The sequence below is a fragment of the Cavia porcellus genome, unplaced genomic scaffold (genome assembly GCF_034190915.1).
Source record: "Cavia porcellus strain 051 isolate PalLab524CR breed Dunkin Hartley unplaced genomic scaffold, mCavPor4.1 scaffold_1, whole genome shotgun sequence".
Classification (NCBI taxonomy): Eukaryota; Metazoa; Chordata; class Mammalia; order Rodentia; family Caviidae; genus Cavia; species Cavia porcellus.
Genome location: NW_026947484.1, coordinates 18,479,049 through 18,495,658, shown reverse-complemented (window position 1 = coordinate 18,495,658; position 16,610 = coordinate 18,479,049). Strand labels below are relative to the sequence as shown.

General features: G+C 35.5%; 1 long non-coding RNA gene across 3 annotated transcripts in view; it reads right to left on the bottom strand.

Annotated features, from left to right (window-relative positions):
- Positions 1–16,610, bottom strand: part of LOC134475435 (uncharacterized) — a 98,876-nt gene that overhangs the window by 45,627 nt on the left and 36,639 nt on the right. For all 3 annotated transcript variants that reach the window (XR_010046549.1, XR_010046548.1, XR_010046550.1), the window contains exons 4-5: positions 11,469–11,532; positions 5,609–5,725 (exon numbers count right to left, since the gene is read on the bottom strand). This is a non-coding gene — a long non-coding RNA (uncharacterized LOC134475435). The remainder of the gene's footprint in view (positions 1–5,608; positions 5,726–11,468; positions 11,533–16,610) is intronic.

Genomic DNA, 16,610 nt, shown 5'->3' with positions numbered 1-16,610 from the left:
AAAGAAGATATAAAGGGCTGGAGATATGTCTCAGCAGCACAGTGCCATGAGTTCAAATCCTAGTACCCCCAAAAAGAAGAAAGAAACGAAAGAAAGAAAGAAAGAGAGAAAGAGAAAAAGAAAATAGAAGACATAAATATTCTAACAACACCTGTCAATAAAAATGAAGATGTAATTAAAAATCTACCAACAAAGAAAATCCCAGGTACCAATGGATTCACTGCTGAATTATACAAGAAATTTAGAAAAAGTCTAATACTACTACTCTTCAAACTCTTTAATGAAATTGAAAGAGAAACAATTCTCCCAGTCATTCCTGGAAGCAAGTATTACCCTAATACCAAAAGCAGAGAAAGATCTGACCAAAACAAAACAAAAAAAAGAACTACTGGCCAATCTCCCTAATGAACTTAGATGCAAAAATCTTCACCAAATAGTGGATAAAAGCATGTGATCTTCTTGGCACATTTGAAAGAACAGAGTTTTCTACTCATCTCAGACGCTAAGAAAAAAATTTTAGTTGAGCTACAAGGTTGCAGAAGATGGAGGAGGAAAATTTTTATCATAGATTATATAGTAGACATCAATTACTTTGCATCTGTTTTCCATTCCTTTAGTAAAGGCACCTAAGTTTTCTTGGAACCTATCCCTCTCCTACTTTCAATTTTTAATACTGGGACGTTTTCTTATTCTTTACTTCATAGATGGGCAGATGACTCAGGCCATGTTTACCAAAATATTTAGCTCACTTGGCGTCAGTTAGCCTTCCCACCGATGAGCTACTTCAGGTCCATGAGTTAAGAAGGAAAACTTTTATTTGGCTCACATTTTAAGAGGACACAGTCCACGTTTAGCTGTCAGAAAGGCAGAAACAATGTGGTAGAAGAACATGATAGAGCAAAGATGCTTAGATCATGGTGTCCAGAAAGCAGAACAGGGCACGGTAATAGAGAAGGGGAGCAGGGCCAGACATAGACGCCAAGTCACATCTTTCTGACCCACCAAGACCAGACATGCCAGGCAGTGTGCTCCGCCACTCCTTTGTTTTTTTTTTTTTTTTTTTTTAATTTTATTTAAAAGGAAAATGAAAAAAAAAAAAAACAAAACAAAACAAAGCAGTGTAAGGGTACAAGTAATACAGAACTACAAAAAAAAAGTAAGAAATCATCAGTTAATAGATTACACATTATCATCTTAGAGATAGTTGCTCAAGTCACAGTATCAAAGTATACAAAGTGAACATTCAAACAGAGAGACTGCAAACAGTTGTGTTCAATGATCCAACCAAAAATATTAATATGGTCAGCTATTTAACACCCCTAAACACACTTGCAGTTGTATCCTTTAGTGCACTTTTTTCCCCTCTCTTTTTTACAAAAAAATTTACACATTTTGGGTTTTATTACTCCTTAGTTCTTATTACTTTTTTTGGAAGAGAATAAAGTCAAATATGGCAAAACAAAGCTGTCAGTCAAAACCAAGGATAGACAGAGTATATGATGTAAAAACAGAGTACAAGGTTATCAACAATGGTTACCATAATGCCTCTTGTTTCCTTGAAAAGAATTGTCTATCTCATTAGGTATTATAAAGTTGAACAAAACAGTAGAGAACAAGACCAATAAAACTTAAACATTGTAAACATTACAGGACTTCCAAAGGAGATAATAGTCAAACCAGAATGGGCATATTAGTGAATGTTATTGCCTTCAAAGTAGTTGCCTATACCTTCAAACTTGATACTATCATACAGAATGGAACAGAGTCTAATCAGTCAAAACAAGATAGTGGGAATATTACAGGACTTTGAAACAAGTTAATAGGAAATCAAAAAAAGTTATTGTAATATATCCTGCTAATTTTAAAAAATTTTCCCCTTAATTAAAAAACCATAAAAATAACTAAATAATTTTTTAATGAATAAGGGAGAGATTGAGATAAAAGAGGACATAACAACATAACAATACAGGTCAAAGCATGACTGTTTCAGCTCTCAAGACAATGAAGTTGACCTAATCAAGTTTAACTGTCACATCTCACCACGATGATTGTTATAGAGATGTACCTACACATAAAAGGAGGTCCATGATTCATGACTCAGTCTTTTGTTATAATAGTAACAGTCTTCATTCTGCTGGAGCTATGACTGCAGGGGACGTCAGCCGAGCTTCATTGCCACAGTACAGAAAGTTTGGGTGAAAATGAAGAGATCTTAATGATAACTTTTGAACACATGGAATAAATCCTTGCACCAATCACTTGAATTGAGCACCTTTTTAATTTAAGCCAGTTGCAATGGACTTGCTAAACAATTTGGATGATTACTTTCGGGATTATCTCCCTGGCTTATGGGTGACAGATTGGAATTATTTGGTCTTTGGTAAAGAAAATTTAGACTTCAAAATTTAATGAATAAGGAACACCTGTAATGGTCATGACATTTCTCCTTAGATCCACATCCAATTATTGTGGTTTTGAGCAGAAAGTAGAGTAGTGAGGAGGTGAAGACAGATTTCTGTTTTAATCATGAGAACAGACATCTCAAAGAAGAAAAGTCTAATTGTTCACACAAAAACATCAGTCCAAACTGAGCAAAGGAACCTGTGATTTTTTTCTCTAGTTTCAAAATAGCACAAAAAGTCAGCTGTTCTTTAGACTGTCCCTCACTGTACTTTGCTTTTCTATTGTACTTATAGATCTAGTCTTCTGATGGACAAATTCTATCTCAAATAGTAAGAAATAAGGTGATTACTGTCCCTCAAGATTTTTGGCACTTTGGAAAATCTTAATGAGTACAAAATAAATTTAGAGGTGTGAGATAGAAGCATTATTGTTAAATTGTGAATTGGAGTACGACTGTCAGAAGGAAAAAGATCATGTAAACCATATTTTAAAGGAGTAATTTCTGATAAGAGGGGGGGAGTGACCCTAAGAAACTGGAACATTCATCATGATAGGGTGCAGGGCCATCAATTATAATCTCTGTCATCTAATAGAACCAACTATTCTCTCATAAAAAAATTAAATTGAAAGAGTATCTTTATGTCTCTTCTTGTCATTTTCTTTTTTTAGTTTATCTTGCTAGGATTGGGCCATCAAAGAAGTCACTGGGAGTGTCAGGAGGCAGGAAAGAAGTAAGTGTAAACTCTGGAGATGGGTCGACTGATTTGGGTACAGTTAAACACCAATACTGTGGTCTTAGACAAGCTCCTTTATTTTTCTGTGTCTCAGTTTCTGCATTTACAAGGTGGGAAACAATAGTGCCAACCACATATTGAGGGAATTAAGATGACTCACACATGGGTGGCATGTAGTGTGCTAAGTCTCCATAAATGCTCAGTGTTAGTGTTCTTGTTATTATCACTTCAGATCTCTCGGAGAAACTATTGAGATCTCAGGGCAGTTTTAGGACTTTTAGTAAGAATCACTCAAATGAGTTATGGATTCAGATCTAGAACTCTGGCTCCTAGACCCAGCATTTCTCAATTTAAGATGTAAATCATTGTTTCATTTGCATCATAATTTTCAACACCAGTAAGGGAAACTTCAGATATTCCTTAAAATGAAAAAGTTATTTTTTAAAAAGGTTTGTGGTAATTTAAGCATATTATATTGCAAGCAATCGCTCATTGTCTTAGTTTACCCAAGCTGCTAAAAATAAACAACACAGATTCAGCAACATAAATAATGAGACTTCATAGTTCTAGAGACTTGTGAGTTCAAAATTGAGGCACTAGATAATTTGGTATCTGGTAAAGGTCTTTGTCTCCTTCATACATGATGACTTCCTGCTGTGTTCTTGCATGAAAAAGAAGCATGCTCCTTTAAGCCTCCTTTATGGTGGCTTTAATGTAATTCATGAGGGCAAATCTCTCATGATGTAATGATTTCCTGAAGGCCTTGCCTCCTGATGTCATTGCCTTGTGTGTTAGATTTAAACATATGAATTTGTGGGGACACCAACATTCAGACTGTAGCAGTCATCGATAATAACATTTAAATCTATAATCAGCATGATAAAAAACTTCTGTGTCATGCACCAAAAAAATAATCAACATGAATAGTGAAAAATATTTAAAGCAACTCTCTTGGACTGACTGATAGAAAAGTTCCTTTATTAAAAGTATGAAGATAAATTTTCCTGTTCAAAGATACAGCATAAAGTGTAAAAAAAACAGGTAGAAATGCTAGTTGGGCTAAGTTTCCATATAATATGCTGCAACTGGATTCTCAGCTTCATGGGAATTGTCCACGGAAGCCCACATTTCCCTTTAGTCCCACATTTCATGCTTTCTCTTTTCCTGCTGTTCTCCCCAATTCCTCACACCAGACTACAAATCAAGTGTTCTACTTTTTCTGGGCTCTATTGGGTGATAGTTACTCAAGCTAGTCCACTGCTCTGGGTTAATTGTGTGATAAGAACTAATGCCTTGCCATGCCATCCTTTGGGGATATATTTGCTCCCTATGCAAGTCTCTTCGCAGCTGATGGTCTAACCCAGAGGAAAAGGCTAATAAGAAAAGCAGTGTGTGGGTGTGAAGGGAAAGGGGGAAGAGACAGGAGCTCATGGCAGAGCTATTTCACAGTAATACTATCTCGGCTGGATGTACTAGACAACTGCTTATCCTGGAATCTCATAGAGCCTGATCAGAAGTTGGGCAAGGGAGTTTCAGTCTTCAGTTAATTTGTGTATTTATTCTTATAAACAAACTCTGAATTTGATTTGAACCTAGGCCCCTGTAAGTGAGCTTCTTCATAGCTAGAAACTAATTACTCTTAGCCAAAGTTACATCAAACTTTGCTGATTGTATCTAAGCTTTTGTTCTTTTCCAAAGTAAATGAATATTTTCTTTGAAATATCTTAGATATATTTTAAATTGCTCAGAAACATTTAATATGGCTTGGATGCTGTCATTGGAATGAAGGATAATTGTGTGTCAAAAATCAGTTAATTGGGAGTCAGAAATGCTGTGGATCTCTCATTCATAGCATCACGTGAAAGCTCATGTTGAATTGATGAAAATTTATAGAAAGGGATAATTTGGTTTCTCCACAGTAAATATATATGCAAATTAACAAATCAAACTCTTATTTTTGCTAAATGAAAATAGAACCTTTGCAAATGATTAGGAAACAAAGAGTTTGAGGGAGGAGGGAGAGAAGGAGAGATAGCGAACCAAGAAAAATTAAGACATAAAGCACATGCACGACTCCCATATTAAATGTTATCATTATGTACAGCAAACATATACTAATAAAAAATAAGAAAAAAAGAAAAAGAAAAATCAAAATGGTTTAAAAATGGGATAGTAACATTTAGCTTTAAGCAAAGTGCAGGTTGGTAATTTTTGAATGATTTTAAAGCTTTTGTTTTGTTAATCAGAACAGATTAACAGAATAAAAGTTTTACAGAATTGACCTGAGATATACTTACCCCTTATACCACTGGCACTTTTTATGCACAAATAAAAAAAAAAATCTGCCCTGCCAAGATGAGGACAATATTCTATGAGAAGTTACCAATGAATTCAGTAAATAGTTTCCATATTCACGAAGGGATACATACAGCAAAACTAATTGATAAAGCATAACTTAGATGTTAACTCACCATGGAACATTTATTATGCATCCATTGCCAAGGAAAAGCCTTAAGGATGTTGAGCCAGAGAAATTATTGAAGTTTCCAGTTTCACCAGAAGGCATAATAATTCTGGGACTATCCATGCTTTGCAAAACAAGATAATGAAGAATTAATTGGATTCTGTGACATATGTAAGTGATATGCAAGTAATATCTACTCAAGTTAGCATTCTTTTACCAAGCTTCTCAGACAAGGCCAGATGATTATATTGGAGAAAGAAAAAAACAAAAACACAAGTTTATGTAAGGGAAATATTAGTGTAAAAAAAAAGACAGATTCTTCCCTTCTAGTGCTAATGCAAGTGTTTGTTTCCAATAAAATATTTTACCTTTTTGTAGAAGGATCTCATAAATATGATCAATTGCCTTGGCTATTTAAACAGATAGTAATGTGTATTTATGTCAAGGTTTAAAATATCTTATATGGGGTTGGAAACCCCCATAAAACTTATCAGACAGGTTTTGGGACATACTTCTAGTGATCAAGACATTAAATTTAGTTCCTTAATTCTAATGGTGCTAATAAAGGACTGTAGGAAAGTCAAATTAAAATTTGTATCCATATGTGTATGTGACCGGACAGAGAGGAGATGTTCAAATAAAGGTGCCACTCCAGAGGATCTCAGCCCTTACATGGGTAAATCCCAGGCCCTTAGACCTAGGAAGACTTGGTAGATTCTAGTGTCAACCAAATGGCATGGATCTGCTTCAAAGAAAATTGGATGACTTACGACTTCTAGTTCAGTATAAGTCCAAGGGCAAGTTCAAGTGAGAAACTCTAGCCAGAAAAAGGCCATATTCCTCAGGGTTAGATCTGTGCTAAAACAGTAAATGCTGTCTCAGAACGTTACAGTGTAAGTGAAGTAGCAATGGTAGATTTTGCAATGTCAGCCTATGCACTGGGCAACGTGTGGCAAAATTACCTCCTGGTTTGTATTTATTTGAAATCCTCAGCATTTAAAGTGTATGAAGAGCTGCTGTATTAGCCTTCACTGGAACACAATACCTACACTCACAATTTAAAGGAGGAGAAGTTTAATTCAGCTCACGGTTTCAGATTCCATACATGGTTAGCAGGCTCTGAATCAGAAACCTCAGGATGGGAGGGTGTGGCAGGGGAAAGCTGCTTAGTTCACGGCAACCGTGAAGTGGGGGATCAGTGCCCGAGAGGAATGGGGTAGTAACTATACAAAGAACTCAAGGTTACACCTCCACGAACACCCCAACACATTCAGTAGCATGTTTTTCTAATCTAATTAACTCAATAAAGTTGAAAAATCAAGATTAATGGTTACAGCTGCTGAATTCATCAGAGACTCATCTACAAGTAAAATTGCCTACATATTTTCTATACATGCCTGTAAATATCTGTGAGCATGTGGTCTAAACTTGTGTTTAACTTAGGTTTTATTTTTCTCCATTTGTCTTTCAGAGTTCCAAGTAGCAGACCTCTACTTATAACTCGCATGAATATTTTCTTTTGGGATGGCTTCCAAATGGGTTTGATTAGAACAAAGCAATGCCTTACAGCAGGAGAAAAGAGAGTTGAGGTGCTGCCCTCCCCCACTTTACCTGTGCAGTTTCTTCCTTTACAACTCTGAGTTCTCATGGGCCCTGGTAATATTCTTTGCTTCCCTTGGTCTTCAGGTCCAGCAGTGGCCATGACCTTGGCCTTCATTGCCGTCACTGGCTTGTACACTTAACCATACCTGTCCTCTTAAGTAGTATCTAAATGTGAGTCTCTTTAGTTTATCTGAGCAAAATTATTTTTCCTGACAATAATCTGTTAAATTCAATATAATATTATAGATTCTTTCATTTCATGCAAGGCTCTTCAAATCTGATGCATTCAGGGATGAAGCATGTGAAACAGCCAAAGATAATACAATAAAAAATGATGAGCTTTAGGAAAATGAGAAGTTGTATGTCCTCTAAATCCATTTACATTCAACTTTCGTCCTAAAATTATAAATCAGAGAGCAGCAGTTTAAAGTCTCCAAACAGGAACATGTGCAATTTACATATGTAGAGTTGACCTATTATAAATATAGAGTTTTTGAAACCCAGTATTATTTAAATCATGGTGTAACTTTAGGTTCACTTGCCATGAAAATCAAATTTTAACTTAGTTGATACTGATGTTTCCTTAATATAAAAACATAAATTAAGGAGAGAAGGAAAACTAGAAAGAAAAAGTGCTTTGGTGAACTGAAGTATTAGTCTTTTATAATGTGGCCATTAGTAGTAAGTCAGCCCCATGCATAAAGCTTGTACAAGCATAAAGTTTGAGTTTCTAGGAAAGGGATACAATTGCTAGTCAAGTGTAGCTTAGTGCACCAAATTAAAAATACAGTGAATTAATTTTCCATCAGTAGTTTTTATTAAAGAGACATGGGTTGATGGCATGTTTCATACATTGTCTCAAGTTAGCACCTTAAATCTGAGCAGGTGGCTTTCCTGAGTCACAACCCTAAATCTAACAATGGAGTTTGTTTCAAATAAATCTGATATAGGTTGGGCACAGAAGTTGACATCCAGTGGGAGAGATACCACCACAAGATTTGTGAGGCCAAGGAAAGGTTTAATTCATCCAGGGATCTCTCTCTCTCTCTCTCTCTCTCTCTCTCTCTCTCTCTCTCTCTCTCTTCCCTTAGTGGACAATTTCCATCATCACATAAACTCACTGTGATGCTCCTCATCATAAGCAAATCTTTCTTGTCCTAAAATTCCTTCAGTTACTGTCTCAACTCTCTGCTGCTTTTCATAAACATTTTCTCAAAAGATCTGTACATGATGCCACAGCCTCTCTACCACTTTTCTTTGAACTAATGCTAACCCAAGTTTTATCCCCATTACTACACTAAAACCACTCTTAATCAAGTTTACTGATTGCACCCACATCACTGAATCCAATGGTCAGTTTTTCAGTCTTCCCATTACACAGCATAGAAGTAGCCATTATCGCTTTTCCTTGTAACTTTCTTCACTTTGTTTTAGAGCATATTTGTAGTTTACCATGAGGTACCTTCTGTGTCACCTTTGATTAACACCTTAGCTTATCTATTTCCATATGTTGGATATTCCCATGACCTTTTCTCTATCTGCATGTGGCTTTAAATATCAAAAATATCTCCTAACCATCTATTTTCAATGCCACATGCTGTCCATTACTAATTAATACCCATCTTCATTTGGACAGTGGGCTTTCAAACAACATGATTTCTTGATTGCCTATCTTCTCCCCCCAAAAAACATCCCATTCCAACTCAGCATACCAGTTCTCAATAACTGGCATACCCACTTACTTAGTTATATCAGCTTTGAATGACATTCTTGCTGTCTTGTTCCATAAATCATTGTTTCATTCTCTGCTATATCACCAGTATGTAGAATACAAGGTGGTGTGTTGTACAGTTATGACTGAATTCTAGTTTCTGGATATGTCTTCCCACTGTGTTGTCATGGTTAATTCACTGCTCTCTGAGGCTCAAACTGATCATTTATAAAGTAGAAGTAGTATCTGCATTGGCAGCATTTCATCTGGCTCCAAATAACAGGTAAAAAATAACTTTCTTTAAGGAAAAATAAATGCACTTACTGAGAGAATTTAGTGTCTCATGAACCAAATGTCAGTTTAAGACTATAATCATTTGAGAAATTGGAAATATTCAGAAGATTGCCCACCATTGCGTTCCTTTTTATTTTCTTTGATTATCAATTTTTTTCAGCGAGCTACTCTCATCACAAAAGGTTCAGTACCTATACCTTCCGCTCTGCTCCTAGATCTCAGTGCAGCACTCATGAGAACCTCTGCATTAGCCAGCTTATGTAGAGAAACAGAACCAATTGTCATGTAGGTGGGTGGATGAATGGATGGAAAAATGGATGGATAGATGATAGAGATAGATAGATAGATAGATAGATAGATAGATAGATAGATAGATAGAAGGATAGATAGATGTTATGAGGAGTTGATGCAGTTATGGAAGGCAACATTTGAGGTCAGAAGTTAGTAAACTGGAGACTGAGAAGGGCTGGTCACTAAGTGAAATCTAGTCTCTTATCGAGGGCAACCAAAAATGTACAAAACAACAAACCCTATAAATCCTTTCTTTTTCACACTATTAACTTTTTAATCCAATCATGGTATTTTCATATACAGTTGATAGGTTCAATATTGTTTTCTCTTCTAGTGGTATCTGTGATACTCAATATGAACACTGCCTTATTTTCAGCCTCTAAACTCTATTCAAAAATATTGCTTAAGATTCAAATATGGCAGACACCTCTGTAAGTACAGACATACACAACTGACACAAAGACCTTATTCTTCTGCAGCTCATGATTCCCTTGAGGCCACAAACTATTGTGTGCTCTATAAGGTATTTATAGAGGAATATTTATGGAATAATATGTTTAAAGTGCCATGAAAATTCTGAAGGTAAGAGATTGGGGATCTTGCTATTACAAGCTAGAGAATATCAAAAATATCTCAAGATCGAGACAGAAGAATGGGCAGCCTGTACTCAAGAATTAGCTTCCTTAGAAATCTAACATTGAAAATATCGGTATTAGGAGGTAGGGTTGTAATTGTTTCTGTGCCAGGTACACATTTACTGATGGGGATCTTCATTTTCACATAATTAAAGAAACATCATTATCTTTGGTTATTATACTTCAACATCAAAATAAATAAATTACATTTTCTCCTAATATTTCTTCCCAGAAGTCACATTATATTTCATCCTGAACTTTTTCTTTTCTAGTCCATAAGTTTAACAATTTGAAATACTTTCTCTCCTTGACACTGTCGCGCTGTGGGTTATTCATTCTTTTAGCAATGCACTTTGTTGTCTTCATTACACAGCCTGAATTCTTTTGCACGCTGACTTCCATTCACTAGTGGAGATTCCTGAACCACCCAGGCTGAGAAACCTTTATTGCCCACTTTCCAGCCAGATGAATCAAACCCTATATTTGGGCACTTCCGGCCACTTCAGACCTCTGTTTTCACAATGCTTCCCACTCTGCACTGCACTGGCTATTTGTTGACTCTTATATGCTTACTCTGTGAAGGTGGAATCATCCCCTTCATCCCTGATTTCATAGGATTAATGTAAAACCAGCACACAGAAGGCATTTGTATTTTCTAAAAGTGAACCAGTAATCTGGAAAGACTGAACGAATAATCTAGAAAGACTGAAATAAAAGCGGAACACTTCTCACAAGTCTAAAGCCTTTTTAAGGCTTTTTCTGATAGACCACCTCAACAAACACGTTTTCTTCAGAATGAGAATAGTCAAAATATATCTTAGTTAGTGAAAACAAAATCTTAGGAAAATTTTACATGTTTTAGTTCCTAGGAATATGTATCTATACTGTCCAAATGTGCTCTATATGAGCTGAAGACAGAATCACAATCCAAAAATGTCTTCCCATGTTGAAGAAATAGCCAAATCTAAGAAGATTAAATCCAACAGAGATCAATTTACTCTTTCCTATAAGTACATGGTGAAGGAGGGTTATAACTTCTCAAAAGCATAGTTGAAAAAGACATGAAAGTAAGTCATGATGCTGATATAAAGTATGAATAAGATTTGGCTCCTGAAATATTTAAGATGATCCTAAATTGTAATAGTAAAAGAATGATTTCTAAAATTAGAGAGGTGAAAATCTCATTCTACATGGTCTGAGTCCACCTTAGTGTGCTGATCTACAGTTAGTAACGTGATTGCTCAACCATGGGGAGATACAAAGATTTTAAAGGAACAAATTCACTTTTGGATTATTACCACACATATTTAGTTGTTTTTCCAAACCTGGTCTACCTGAGCAGGCGTCCACAGCCAAAGTTCTTCTCCGCTGCCTCATCTTGCTCATCATTTTTCTGTTCTACAAAATGAAGACATAGATCCCATTCACCCCAGGTTCACAATGATGTGTTGCTCAAAGTTTTAAAACACTTCATGTGAATCAAAAAGAAAGAAAAGAACAATGAAGCCAGTTATTCAATCAAGGTTAATTCATTCAAATATCAGTATTGCTCAAGTCATTACAAAACATTGTTTATTTTTCATTTAATAATCATTTATCAGGATTTGTAACATGCTTGTGGACTGATTAATTATATACTATTTTTATTATAGTGTGGTCTCAAAATTTTAACACATAAATCCTTGTCACTGCAAAAACTAAAAACTTAAGTTGATTTCATTATTGCAGGGAATAACTAGGTCATTAATTATAAGATTTTAAACATATTACATTAGGACAAACTTCTGTGGATGAAATGGGATGCTTCAAGAAGAAGTAAAAGTGAGTCTAAATCTCAGCGGAACATGTGTGTATTTTCAAAATGGACAATGGTGAGTATTATATCATTTGAGGTTTATAGTTACTTGAATGCATTAAAAATAGTGATGTAACACTTTTATTTTTAGAGTTAATATTTTCAGTTATGTACAATTATATCCTCTGAAACTATTTATACTTACAATGAAAAAGTTTTAGTTATCTAATTCTAAATGTTCAAAGGAGTACATAATTTTTCAGAGTTCTTTTGGGACTTTAATGGACAAAACAAACCGCTGTTCTGTGAATCACATTTAATTCTGAGCTTAACACTTTAACAGTGATTAAGAAAAATGAAAAAATAATTGATGTGTCATGAGATTAAAAGAAAATTTAAAATTATATAATATGAAAAATTTTTTTCTTAGAAATTAAAATTACTTTAAAAATCATGAAGGGGCTGGGATTTAGCTCAGTGGCATAAGCACCTGCCTTGCAAACAGGTGGTCATGGGTTCAATACCCAATACCGATAAAAGGTTAAAAAAAAGTTTTAAAAAATCATAAGTACTTGTCCTGGAGTAGAAAAAGATTTTTAGACCCATTACAGTGCTCTACATTTTGAGAATCTCTTTGCAACTCATAGGGTAGGTCAAGAGCTAAGAGGTTAAAATATGCATGTCTCAGTGTTTATTTTAGTGTGCTTAAGACTGGAGCTTAACTTCATTCATCACTGCATATTCAGTGCCCCCACGCAATGCCTGATAGGTGGAATATTAGTGAACTTAGTATAAGGAAAAAGTTCTCATCATTAAATGTTCCCCATGATTAAACAGATAGGGATAGGAGTTTTCCTCAAAGAAAACGATCAATTTTAAATTTAAAATGGCTTAACACAATTAAGTGCTTTGGGCTGGAATAGCTCTTTCTGGTCACCTCTAATTTTCCTTTTTCAGAATCAAAATAGGATTTCTCCCATAAAAAGAAGAAAGATTAGGAACCTAAATCATTACTAAAATTTTTCACAGACACATTTAAGAGTTATTTCTTTGTCCTATGTGGAAAAAATAATTTTCTTCAAATAAAAGTCTGTTTAACATTGTTAAGGCATGATAAGTTTGAGATGGATATCACTAATTACTTGGGACAGCATCAAAGATCAAATAAATGGGGACCTTAACAGGAGTCAGGTGGCTGTGTTAATTTATTTCTAATCATATTCCCGACTCACTGATTCAATAATTGTGGCCAAAATACTGAATTTTCCATCAGAATTATCTTAAGTACATCTAATCGAAGATGGCATCTGGATGCCTCGACGCAAGCAGCAGAAATTAAATTGAAAGAAGAACTGTCAGTGTCATTTATTTCCAAAGGACTAAGACATTCCCCTTTCACTTTTACTCTCAAAAATTCTGCCAAACTTTTTTTTAAGTAAGAAATGATACAATATCTATTTTCCATAGAAAACAACAAAGCAAGACAGACATAAGTTAAGGTGGTATAATTTAAGGTGATGGGAACCCACACAGCCATGGTCCAGCGGAACCTCAGTTGTCTGCTCCATTCTTGGACATCACCCTAATTTATCCACAGGGCTTCCTGGGTCTCTGGGCTTCAGGAACCCAGGTTGGAAAACTTGTACGTTATGGGTTTAGAGTGGCTTACTCATGAGATACCATGGACAGCGCATCCTCGCTTCCCCCAGTAAAGAATCAACACTAAAGCTAACTTTGTTTCATCTTCTAAAAGAGAAGAAATTTTAGGTTTTCAACCAAGTCAGGGTGGAAAATCAACTTTGAGGAATCTTGTATCTTTAGAAAACTCTTGCATAAGAGCCCTAAACAAGCTTTGTTAGCTACATGGATCTAAGAATCTCTCCAAGTGTCTTTCTGTAGGCTCTCTTTTGAAGTTCCACATTTGTTCATGCACCAGAAAAAAAAAAAAATGCATTATCATAATCTTCTTCACTTTAATCATGCAAACATTAATCTTTTAATTCATCACGGTGTACTTATTTCAACGGAACTTATTTCAACCCTTCTTTTCATCAGTTTTTATTAGTCTATATTTGCAGTACATAATGATTACATTCCTTGTGTGGAGTTGGTGCATCTCCATAACACTTCTCAGTGGTTTTTTCATTCCTCTCTCTTCCTCATCTGCCTCCTGCCTCCATCTCTTGATCCCTTTCCCATTTGAGAAGGATCTGTCTCCCTACTTCCTATTTTCTGTCTTTTATTTTGCTCTTTATTTGTATTTGGGTTTCTCCCATAGAAGAAACCGTACAATAGCTAACCTGTAGGTCTCTTGTGTTCCCGTTAGCATGGTCTCAGGCTGCTTCCAGTTAGCTACAGATGACTCAAGTTCATCCCTGAAGGCAAAAGACTGAAATGAAAATCTAGAACTCTGGGCCCATATTCTGGTTTTAGTGGTATTTTTTTCTTGCTTTTCTGTATCTTACTTTTGTACACTTTCTGTGGTGATATACAGCTACTATATACCACCACCCTGGAATATTACCACTCTGATGGCTATGATGATATGAATAGCCAACTTATTTTTTTTCTCTTCTTTTCTTTGTCTTTTTCACTCTACAGTAAATGTTACCATTTGAAATTTTATGTTTAAAATTATCTATTTCCTTGTGGGGAATATTAATTACTACATATTAATCAACTATTCATTCCTTTCAATAAAGCAAAAATAGTAAGCTTTTTGGTCATATTCTTTCAAGCTAACCTTTTTGTCCAAAACATCCTCTGTGTCCTGAGTACCTGATGGTTACCTGCCCTGGAGCCTTCCTGCTGGAGGGAGACAAATGAGGAAAGGGAGTCCCATCCCCAGGCCCAGCTCTCCAGGCCCCTTGGCCCTTTTGTGAGAGAACCAGAACTGCTGCTTTCTTGATAATGAGCATCAGTTCTGTTGGCCTCTAGTACTTGTGTGTGCTTCTTCAACTACATTCACGCTGCTGGCGTGAGTGGTCACTTTCTTGTCTCTTCTTACTCCATTTGATTTGTCTTCTTCCTTCTTTGAAACAGACTGTGTTGAAAATGAAAGGACACAGAGGGAGGAGCCACAACATCTCTGACTGACTCCTGCATCCATAGCTTTCTTGATAGTCAACCTTGAACACATAATTTTAGTTTTTAAGAGTCTATTTTCTTCCCTATATAATGGTGACATAACACCTAACTTAAAATAACCTGAGTGAAAACTCCTTCTTTAGATACTAGGTGGTAAACAATAAATGACAAGTGTCTTTGTACCATGTAGAGCTGTAACTGTTCTCTTGTCAAGAGGAATGGTATTGGACAATGTAACATACAATAAAGTGGTAATTTCTATTAAAGAGGTTATGTGGTTATAACATCTCTAAATACTTTCTTTGTAAGCAGTTTCTTCCTGGTAAAATTAGAAACTATAGCATGAGATAAATGAACTACAACAACAGAAAACATTTGGAATGACAGCTGATGCCTTAATACTCATTTTTCATCAATTGTATTGTAAAAGAGGCAGTATTACCTAAAATAGTTTAAAAACCATTGTTTAGAAAATAATATTAGTCATGCTTTTGTAGCACTTAGAAAAATAGATTACTGCAAAAGATATTTTGGAAATGTTACTATTCAACTATCCAAAGTTATTCTTTAATATTATCTCTTGAGAAATAAAACTGGGTTTGTATAGTCAGACTATAATGTTCTTAATTGAATTTCCCTTTTATATGCATCAACACTATTCAATCACCATTTCCATTAAGTAGTCCATGTATCAATAATACAAGTTTAAACAGTTTTTGAATCAGTCTTTTGGCCTTCTGAGTGTGAGACATTTGGCATCTGTCTCACTCACATGCACATATACAGAACGTTTCCAGGGAACAGAGCAGTCTGAGTGCTTTCTCCCACTCAATGAACCAATTTTCGTCACTTGATGTTGTTGGACTGTAAAGTACCCTCGCAGTTCACACAAGTCATCTGGACCATCAGTGTGTAAGGATCACGAGCAACGCCGGGAGAAACTGTGTCTACACAGTTGCCACAAACATGAGTGTGTGTGTGTGTGTGTGTGTGTGTGTGTGTGTGTGGTCTGAGGTGCAGCAATGCAGAAAGCAAACAGATAGAAAAAAACATCTCAAATGGAGGGAGATACAATGTTGAATCTGGGTAGCAACAAACTTAGTTTTATCTGCCTGGGTCAAATTTATACATCTTTACAAATATCCCAAATGCTAACTTACAGTAACTTTAGACAAAATAATGGAATTGGTTCATGCACAATGCTCTTCATCACACATAGCACACTTGCCACCCATCAATATTATCATTCTGTCTCACTCCATATTGTGGTAAGTGACCAGGGCCCTACAGCCTCAACTTAAGTGAGTTTATGAATTAAGAAGATAATTTATCAGCATTCTGAATGGCAGAAACTTTAACAATAGAGCAGAGAAACTTTCCCACCATGTCATGACTCCTGACTTTTCTCCAAGATAAATATTTCAAAATTATACAAGTCAACATTTTTAAGTTTAAGGAAAATATGGAAAAATATTCTGCTCCTCTATTTTTACTTTGGTTATGAATATTCAGGGGAAAATTTTACTAATCTCTGCCTGGAAGTGGACAAAAACTTTTGTTAAAAATGTAAGGAAAATAAATGGGAAAATAAGTT